Consider the following 10,159-nt stretch of genomic DNA (forward strand, 5'->3'; position numbering starts at 1 on the left):
TAGCCAAGCGCATACTATCTATACAACACAGCGGTAATAATATTTTATAGCCAAACTAAAAAAAAAAAAAGATTCTTTCAATTTTGTGATGTACAAAATAAAACAGCATAAGAAAATTTATGTTATCTGTTTTGTATCAAATAAATATGACTATTTTCCTATGGTTGGTGCGGTGAGGGTTAAGAATCATGCGTGTCAAATTTAAATCTCTCCTTACAGGCCATTTCCGGATTGTCCCCAAAACTTCACACCCAACCTATACAAAAAAAAAAAAAAATAATTATTTCACTCAAACACAAAAGCTATTAGTTCTTGCTAGACACATTTTTTTTATTGCTAAACGAGCTCTTCAACACAGTGTTAATATACTTTAACTAAAGCAAACAAGGACTCCACTATGCGCCGAGCGTGAGGCTTGAACCCAGGACCTTCCGATCCGAAAGCGAGTGTCATACCACTAGACCACAGAGCCGTGGTAAGGAAGATGTTAATGTTCTAACAAAAATAAACCCAAAAGCGCGTTGTTGGCAGCTCTTATTACCAAGGTGGCAATCCTCCTCATTGACAGATGGACAAAGCAAGACTGGGTGACAGTCGGGAGATGCCACGCCAAGGGCCAATGATTCACCGGTCAAGGGCAAGGATGCCAGATAGTTTGGATACAACTGTTGCTATAGATAGTATGCGCTTCGCCAAGGAGTTCACAACATTGCCATCCGGAAGTATAACGGACCAACACGCAAACTCTGTGTAACCATGAACTTTTATAGTCTGGTTAATACAGCTTAGTGAAAACAACTCACAAACGCGGATGGCAAAAACAATAACAAAGGCCTGAGTGACGTCATCTGCATACTATCTATAGATAGTATGCGCTTGGCTAAGAAGCTCAAAACATTGCCATCCGGAAGTATAACGGATAAACACACAACACTATGTGTAACCATGAATGAACTTTTTTAGTCTGGTTCATACAGTTTAGTGAGAAGTACTCATAAACGTGGATGGCAAAAAGAATAACAAAGACCTGATTGACGTCATCTTCGTTCTATCTATAAATACCTGCATCTTGAAAACTTAATACACAATTATAGACATTGATAACAGTTATAATATTCATCCTTGATGACGTCACAAGCCTTTACATGTCCTATTGGTGCTTTGCATTTAGTCAAAATACTCACAACATCCACCAACCGGATATAACGCAAATATAACACAAAACTGTGTGTAACCTTGAACGTTTATAGTCCGATTGATAGACTTTACTGAGAACAATTCATAAATATTACGCCCCTTTCGCAACAGCTCCATAAGATCCCGTCGCCTTGGCATTCCACGAAGGAATATAGATAACTCATCAAACAAGATGTCTGATGTCAATAGGAATAACCCATATTGTCCTATGTGAGCAATTAGGGGTTAATAATCTTGCCCAAGGAAAAAATAACGAAAGTGCCTGAAGCGGGGCTCGAACCCGGAACCTTCCGGGTCAAAGTGCAATGCCTTAACCACTCGGCCACTTCGCTGAGAACAACTCATATATTGCTGGCTAAAAAACAAGAACAATGACGTCAAATTTCGTTCCTTCTATCCTTTCTTTCAATCTTTCCTGCACACAGTGTTGTGATGACAAGTCACAAGCTTGACTGCAAGAGGATTGAACCTGTTATTCGCGTGTGTGAGGTCTAGTATTCTATCGGCTGAGGTACTTACCAGGGTTAGCCACCACCTGCATAATGTGACCGCTTGCCTAAAACTCACTCAAGTTGAACCGATGAAACACGGTGACAGTTGTCTATACATTGATGACATCTGATGCAATACGTGTGTAAGTAAGATTATAGCGTTCCGATGGGGGGGGGGGGGGGGGGGTATTGTTGTTACTCGTATCTACGGGTAGACTTTGTAAACTTATAGCCTGACACTGACAGCAGCCTTAGTTAACTAGTGGCCGAACACTGACCACAAAATGACGTCAAAAGACACGTCTTTGACCACCAAAGAAAACAAATCGAGATTTTATGTATTCAATACTTTAACCAGTGGGATCATTTGTTTCCTTGAGAACTACTAACGAACGACAACTTGTCGGTGCACTAATTTATGAATGACATCAAAAGACAAGTCTTTGTGTCAGGCTATAGATAGTATGCGCTTGGCTAGGAAGCTCATAACATTGCCATCCGGAAGTATAACGGACCAACACACAAAACTGTGTGTATCCATGAACATTTATAGTCGGATTAATACAGTTCAGTGAGCATTACTCATAATCGCGGGTGGCAAAAAAAAAACAAAAAAAAAAACAAACAAATAACAAAGACCTGAGTGACGTCATCTTCGAACTATCTATAGAAAATAAATCTTGAGTTGAATTCAATATTTGTAACCGATGGGATCTCTCTGTGGTGCTCTAACCTAGTAATGACGTCGATAGTGCAAATCCTAGACTGTCCATTAACGAAGGCAACGTCTATCCGTAGCCAGCGTGAACTTGTTCCTGGCACTAGAACCGTAGTCATCGTTAATAGTCTGACACTGAACAAAAAATGACGTCAAAATGCCAGTCTTTGGCCACAAAAGAAAACAAATCGTGAGTTGTATTCAATAGGTCAACCAATGAAATAACTTTGTTTCCATGAGCACTACTAACGACAACTCACTAGGTGGTGCAAAAAAAAAAACAAATAATGACAGTCTTTTTGGGTTTCAGTGTCAGGCTATAGATAGTATGCGCTTGGCTAAGAAACTCATAACATTGCCATCCGGAAGTATAACGGACCAACACACAAAACGGTGTGTATCCATTAACGTTTATAGTCAGGTTAATACAGTTTAGTGAGCATTACTCATAAACGCGGATGGCAAAAAACCAATAACAAAGACCTTAGTGACGTCATCTTCGAACTATCTATAACTTAACGATGGCTACGACTAATACGGGCATGTCATGAAGATCTCTATCACGTGACACAGAAACATAGTCCATCGTATTGTTAGTCTATTTCATACAATGGCAGATACATATCACAAGTGGGCTACCTCCATAATGTATAGATAGTATGCAGATGACGTCACTCAGGCCTTTGTTATTGTTTTTGCCATCCGCGTTTGTGAGTTGTTCTCACTAAACTGTATTCACCAGACTATAAAAGTTCATGGTTACACAGAGTTTGTGTGTTGGTCCGTTATACTTCCGGATGGCAATGTTGTGAACTCCTTGGCCAAGCGCAATCTATCTATATTTATATAGTGATGCTGCCGTCATGTCAACTCAGTAGCATCATCTTATAGATAGAACGAAGCTGACGTCACTCAGGTCTTTGTTATTGTTTTTTTTGCCATCCACGTTTATGAGTAATTCTCACTCAACTGTATTAACCAGCTTATAAAAGTTCAAGGTTACACATAGTTCTGTTTGTTGGTCCGTTATACTTCCGAATGGCAATGTTTTGAACTTCTTAGCCAAGCACCTACTTTCTATCGTAGTATGCACTTGGCTAGGAAGTAAAACAGACCAACACACAAACTCTGTGTAACCATGAACTTTTATAGTCTGGTTAATACAGTTTAGTGAGAACAGTTCACAAATGCGGATGGCAAAAACAATAACAAAGGCCTGAGTGACGTCATCTGCATACTATCTATGGATGGCAAAAACAATAACAAAGGCCTGAGTGACGTCATCTGCATACTATCTATAGATAGTATGCAGATGACGTCACTCAGGCCTTTGTTATTGTTTTTGCCATCCGCGTTTGTGAGTTGTTCTCACTAAACTGAATTAACCAGACTATAAAAGTTCATGGTTACACAGAGTTTGTGTGGTGGTCCGTTATACTTCCGAATGGCAATGTTGTGAACTCCTTGGCCAAGCGCATTCTATCTATAAGCCTTTCACTGTCAGTGTTCATCGTTCCTCTTTATATTGAATCAGTCTGTATACAAACGGAAGCTTTTATATAGCGCAATATCCACTTAATGTACCCAAAGAGCTTTACAATGGGTCCCTGACCAACAGCAACATGTAACATGTAGAATGAGACATGACGCCTAGTAGGCGATATTACAATTTTCTTTTCGACAGAGACAACGCTGTTAACGACGAGTTACTCATTTCACACAGGAGTACGGTGATGGAATGTGAGAAAAGAGTTTTTTTTCCCCAAGGACTCAACTATGCGCGAATCCAGGACCCCTTCCGATCCGAAAGCGAATATCATACCACAAAACCAGAAGCAAATTAAAAAAAAAACACAAAAAATAAATTAACAAAACACCCCCCCCCCACCCAATAAAAACGAAAAACAAAGATTTAAAAATCCAAACGAAAAAACCCCCAATCAAGTTAAATCAATATAAAACTAAACATTAAAAAAACAAAACAAAAAGCATAACCCAAAAAGGCACCCCCCCCCCCCCATCCCCTAAAAAATACAACAAAAAAAAAAAAAAAAAGAAAAACAAACAAAACAAAGCAATACAAAACAAAACAGAACAAAAAAGAATAAATTAAAAAAAAAAAAAAACAGAAACAAAAACAAAAACAAAACAAAACAAAATAAACAAACAAATAACACCCCCCCCCCTTCCAAACGAAGTCAAAAAGTATAAACACTTCATAGAAGACTGAATTTCCGTACCGTTTATTTACTTGAAACACGACAAATACCAAAATGGCCGAACGTACAAATCTATAATATTGATAATAAAGGTCATAATTTTCATTATAAAATAGATTATCGTTATCATAAAAGCCAAACTAGAATATTCACAATGGTTGATGAAATTTATTTCATCATTTGAAAATCGGAGTTGAAGAGTCTAACGGTCCGTGAATACCAAAAGTCTGAAAGCAGTTCCATCCGTCCTTGAGCTTAGCCAAGGCTAAGCAACTATCCATCCCTATTAATTATTATTATAACTATGTTCTAACTCATAACAAATGACAGGAGTTTAGCTATTAATTTTTATTATAACTATGCTCTAAATCATAACAAGTTACAGTCCTTTAGTTTAACAAAGGCTAAGCAACTATCTATCCCTATTAATTATTATTATAACTATGTTCTAAATCATAACAAATAACAGGAGTTTAGCTATTAATTTTTATTATAACTATGCTCTAAATCATAACAAATTACAGTCCTTTAGTTTAACAAAGGCTAAGCAACTATCCATCCCTATCAATTATTATTATAACTATGTTATAAATCATAACACATAACAGGAGTTTAGCTACTAATTATTATTATTATAACTATGCTCTAAATCATAACAAATTACAGTCCTTTAGTTTAACAAAGGCTAAGCAACTATCCATCCCTATTAATTATTATTATAACTATGTTCGAAATCATAACAAATGACAGGAGTTTAGCTATTAATTATTATGATAACTATGCTCTAAATCATAACAAGTTACAATCCTTTAGTTAGACAAAGGATAAGCAACTATCCATCCCTATCAATTATTATTATAACTATGTTCTAAATCATAACAAATGACAGTCCTTGCGTTTAGCCAAGGCTATGCAACTATCCGTCCTTATTAATTATTATTATAACAATGTTCTAAATCATAACACATATAATAAATATGGTCCAATTGAAAGGTCCTGACAATTACAAAATGCTCTATCAAAAATCACATTTGTTTTGAAATCATAAAATATTGCCCATAGAGTTGAAATGCCTTAGAGAGAATCAAATTTTTTGTGCATAAATTGAAAGATAACATTAAATCTCTCTCTCTCTCTCTCTCTCTCTCTCTCTCTCTCTCTCTCTGTATCTTTGTATGTTTCTGTATGTCGTCGACAAGGGAAACCAAACTTGTTTCTGTAATAGCAATAAGCAGCTTGTTAACATTTCTATACGTCTGATGCAAGACAACAAAAGTTTGAGAGCGAAGCTCGATTCTACAGTGGGTGGCCATAATAATAATATACAAAATTTAAATCAATTTTCAACGATCTCTTATATTAAAGACGACAAATTTAAACCTGCAATTCATTACAATATCATAATATTTATCTTGGAACTGTGTGTGTTTTTATAGGTGGGTATAATATTGGTAATTCGATTTCTTTAAGTACAATTAGACACACTCATATTTAATACAACACGAATAAAAGAATCGATTACAATAAAGGTAAAAAAATATACTTTAAAAAATAACAAATAATACTTTTTAAAACAAAACAACCCATGATGAACATGGAGACGTTGTTATCTCCCCTAATTCGCTGTCGTACAATTTTTATTTTTGGCATACGCTATCATAATCAAAGTGAAGATAGAAAAACGTTTATTGAATGCCTGTGTGTGGACGAGAAGAGATCAAACCCGGGTAAAGCCGAGATTTTTTTGGTGCGACCTTCCCCCCCCCCTCCCCCCATGTCCACCCAGAAGTAATTGGGTAGCTGGATCTGTTAGATCTGGCGGAGAGTACTTTACGAAAGACTTGTCTTATCCAAAGAGTGGCAAGCAATTGCATGCTATTGTACGTTTCACGCTATAGAAATCATTGACAAAATTCCTGCCCCTTCGGCTAAATGGCTTTGACGGACTGAATTCTATTTTTGGACAATTTTTTGTAATGTTTGCATTCATCCTATTCGATCTATAGACTATATTAAAAAAAATTTCCTGGCCAAAATTAAATAAAAAGTATGTTGCTAGAATTTGGCATAGTTTTGCTCTTGTTTTGAATACTGGACACCAAGAGGACTCAAATTAGATTTAGTTTTGGCCATGTCGTGTGTCGTAGTTCATTTGTTTGTTCGGTACGACTAACAGCTCTAGGTCTGTGCAGGCCTTAAAGAGAGGTCAAGGTCAGATAGTCATTGTTGACTCGTGTGCTTGTGGGTGGAAAGAGAACCAAAAACAAAACAACAAGAGCAATCAACATCATCGTCGTCGTCGTCGTCGTCGTCGTTGTCGTCCCGGTCTTCATCATTATCGTCGTCGCCATCATCATCATCATCATCATCATCATCATCATCATCATCATCATCATCATCATCATCATCATCATCGTCGTCGTGGTCGTCACCATTATCATTATAATCATCATCATCATTATCATTGTCAGCATTATAACCGACACCATCGTCATATACATCATCACCATCATCATCGTCATCATCATCGTCATCATCGTCATCATCATCATCACGATCATCATCATCGTCACCATCATCATCGTCATCATCATCATCATCACCATCATCATCATCATCGTCATCATCATCATCATCATCATCATCATCATCATCATCGTCATCGTCATCATCATCATCATCGTCGTCATCATCATCATCATCATCATCATCATCACCATCATCATCATCATCATCATCATCGTCGTCATCATCATCATCATCCATTGTTGCGCTTTGTAATCTGAACGTCATTATCAACGGAAACTAACTCTCAAGCCCTTGCCGCGATGGGCAAACACCGACGGCTTCTCGAACATCAGAATTCAAGAACCCGATATTAACATGTAAGATAACTATTAATGCTATGCGTTTAGCCAAACTTCTCACAAATCCGCCAGTACTGTGAGAAAACCTTGAATGTGCGAGGACAACTCATAAAATGGCTGACTACAAAAACAATAACAAATTATAGCTGAGTGGAGTCAAATTTCTATAGATAGAATGCGCTTGGCCAAGGAGTTCACAACATTGCCATCCGGAAGTATAACGGACTAACACACAAACTCTGTGTAACCATGAACTTTTATAGTCTGGTTAATACAGTTTAGTGAGAACAACTCACAAACGCGGATGGCAAAAACCATAACAAAGGCCTGAGTGACGTCATCTGCATACTATCTATAGATAGAACGACAAATCACGTCACTCAGGTCTTTGTTATTGTTTTTGCCATCCGCGTTTGTGAGTTGTTCTCACTAATCTGTATTAACCAGACTATAAAAGTTCATGGCTACACAGAGTTTGTGTGTTGGTCCGTTATACTTCCGGATGGCAATGTTGTGAACTCCTTGGCCAAGCGCATTCTATCTATAGCAATGGTCATAATATTATGCTTTTTGTGTTGTTTTGCTATTTGCAGAGTAATCAAGTATATTTATAAGAAAACAAAAATGGATACTGAAGGGTGGTGAAATTATGAAGTAATCAAAAATATCTTAAAAAAGAACGGCACCATTTAAAAAAATTGATATTTTTTGATATTTGATAGTGCATGAAGAAACATGGTTTAAAAACGGAAGATAAGCTGTTGAGTTATTCTGCCTTGCCTTACAGTTAAGCGATCAAAACAATAACAATTATATAGATAGTGTCCGCTTGGCTAAGAAGCTCACAACATTGCCATCCGGAAGTATAACGGATCAACACACAGAACTATGTGTAACCGTGAACTTTTATAGTCTGGTTAATACAGTTTAGTGAGCATTACTCATACACGCGGATGGCAAAAAAAAAAAAAAAAAAAACAATAACAAAGACCGGAGTGACGTCAATTTAATTCTATCTATAGATAGATCGAAGTTGACGTCACTCGGGTCATTTATATTGTTGTTTTTTGCCATCCGCGTTTATGAGTAATTCTCACTAAACTGTATTAACCAGACTATAAAAGTTCAAGGTTACACATAGTTCTGTGTGTTGGTCCGTTATACTTCCGGATGGCAATGTTTCGAGTTCTCAGCCAAGCGCACGGTATTTATAACAAAATCAATAACAAAGTTGTCAACTTTATTCGTTCTATAACAAAGAGCTGAAAGTTGTCAACTTTATTTGTTATAATTTAACAAGGAGATGAGTGACGTCAGTTTCATTTGTTCTTCAACAAAGAGCAGAAAGCTGTCAACTTCAATAGTTCAATAACAAAAACCCGAGTAACGACAGTTTCATTTGTTCTATAACAAAGAGCCGAAAGATGCCAACTGTATTGGTCCTGTAACAAAGAGCTAAAAGTTGTCAACTTCTTTCTACTTACTTATAAATTATATCGACAAATGATCATGGTACTAAAGAATTGAAATATACATATATATATATATGTATATATTTAAAAATAATAAATGTGTAAAACCATACAACTAATATCCATCTCATAACAAGAGGAAAGGTGAAGGCTACGAGAACATGTGTAGATAAAGCGATAATATCACATATGAATAGTTCAAAATTATCATATTATAACTGAAGTCAGGCATTCATTGTGCCTTCAACATCTTTCCTAAGCAAAACGTTTTCAACATAACATTAAAAAAAAAAACAACAATTTTATCCTTTTTATACTTTGTCGTCCTATATAGGGAATGAGATTAGCGGAAGAGTAGCGTCCCTTGATTGGACGTCACTGGGGGAGAAATTATTTGTAAACAAACCAACTACAAGCCAAGCGCTCCAAATACAAAATTTATTATTCATATTTCTGTAAAAAAAATGCATATCATAATCAATGTTATGCATTTTTGTACAGAAATATAAATAATAAATTTTGTATGTGGAGCGCTTGGCTTGTAGTTGGTTTGTTTACAAATAACTTCTCCCCCGGTGACGTCCAATCAAGGGACGCTACTCTTCCGATAATCTCATTCCCCATTTGGAAAGCATTTGGGGCATTTCTGTAAAGTGCTCTGAAAAAAAAAAAACAACCGAAAACCAAACCAAACTCGTATAAAAAATTTTGGCCAGAAAACTCATCCTTCGAATATCAATCGATTTAAATGAACCTCATCTTGTTAAAACTCTTAAATTTGAGAGTTTTTGACAAGTTGAATTATGTCATTTAAATCTATCGATATTTGAAGGACGATTTTTCTGGCCTAAATGTTAAATACTTGTCCTTTTTTTTGTCGGAGAGACTGGTTGATTTTTAGTGCTTTATATAAGCATACTTGCCATTTAGAATATAACAACAAATAAACATTAAACCAAAGTTTATTGCTTATAAAATGAGTAAGGGATTTTAGACAATCATCAAAAATAAAATCATTATCTTGAATAAAATGAAAACAAAAAAAAAACAAAAAACAAAACACAACAAACCAAATACAAAAATCAAAGCAAAACATAAGAAAAAAAATTGTTTAATACTTAAAATAAAACCAACAAACCTTCCCCCCCCCCCCCCCCCCCCCCCCCCAAAAAAAAAATAAAACAAACAAAAAAAA

Source organism: Berghia stephanieae, chromosome 8, assembly GCF_034508935.2.
Source record: "Berghia stephanieae isolate SIO BIC M18660-M18661 chromosome 8, UCSD_Bste_1.3, whole genome shotgun sequence".
In the NCBI taxonomy this organism is placed as follows: Eukaryota; Metazoa; Mollusca; class Gastropoda; order Nudibranchia; family Aeolidiidae; genus Berghia; species Berghia stephanieae.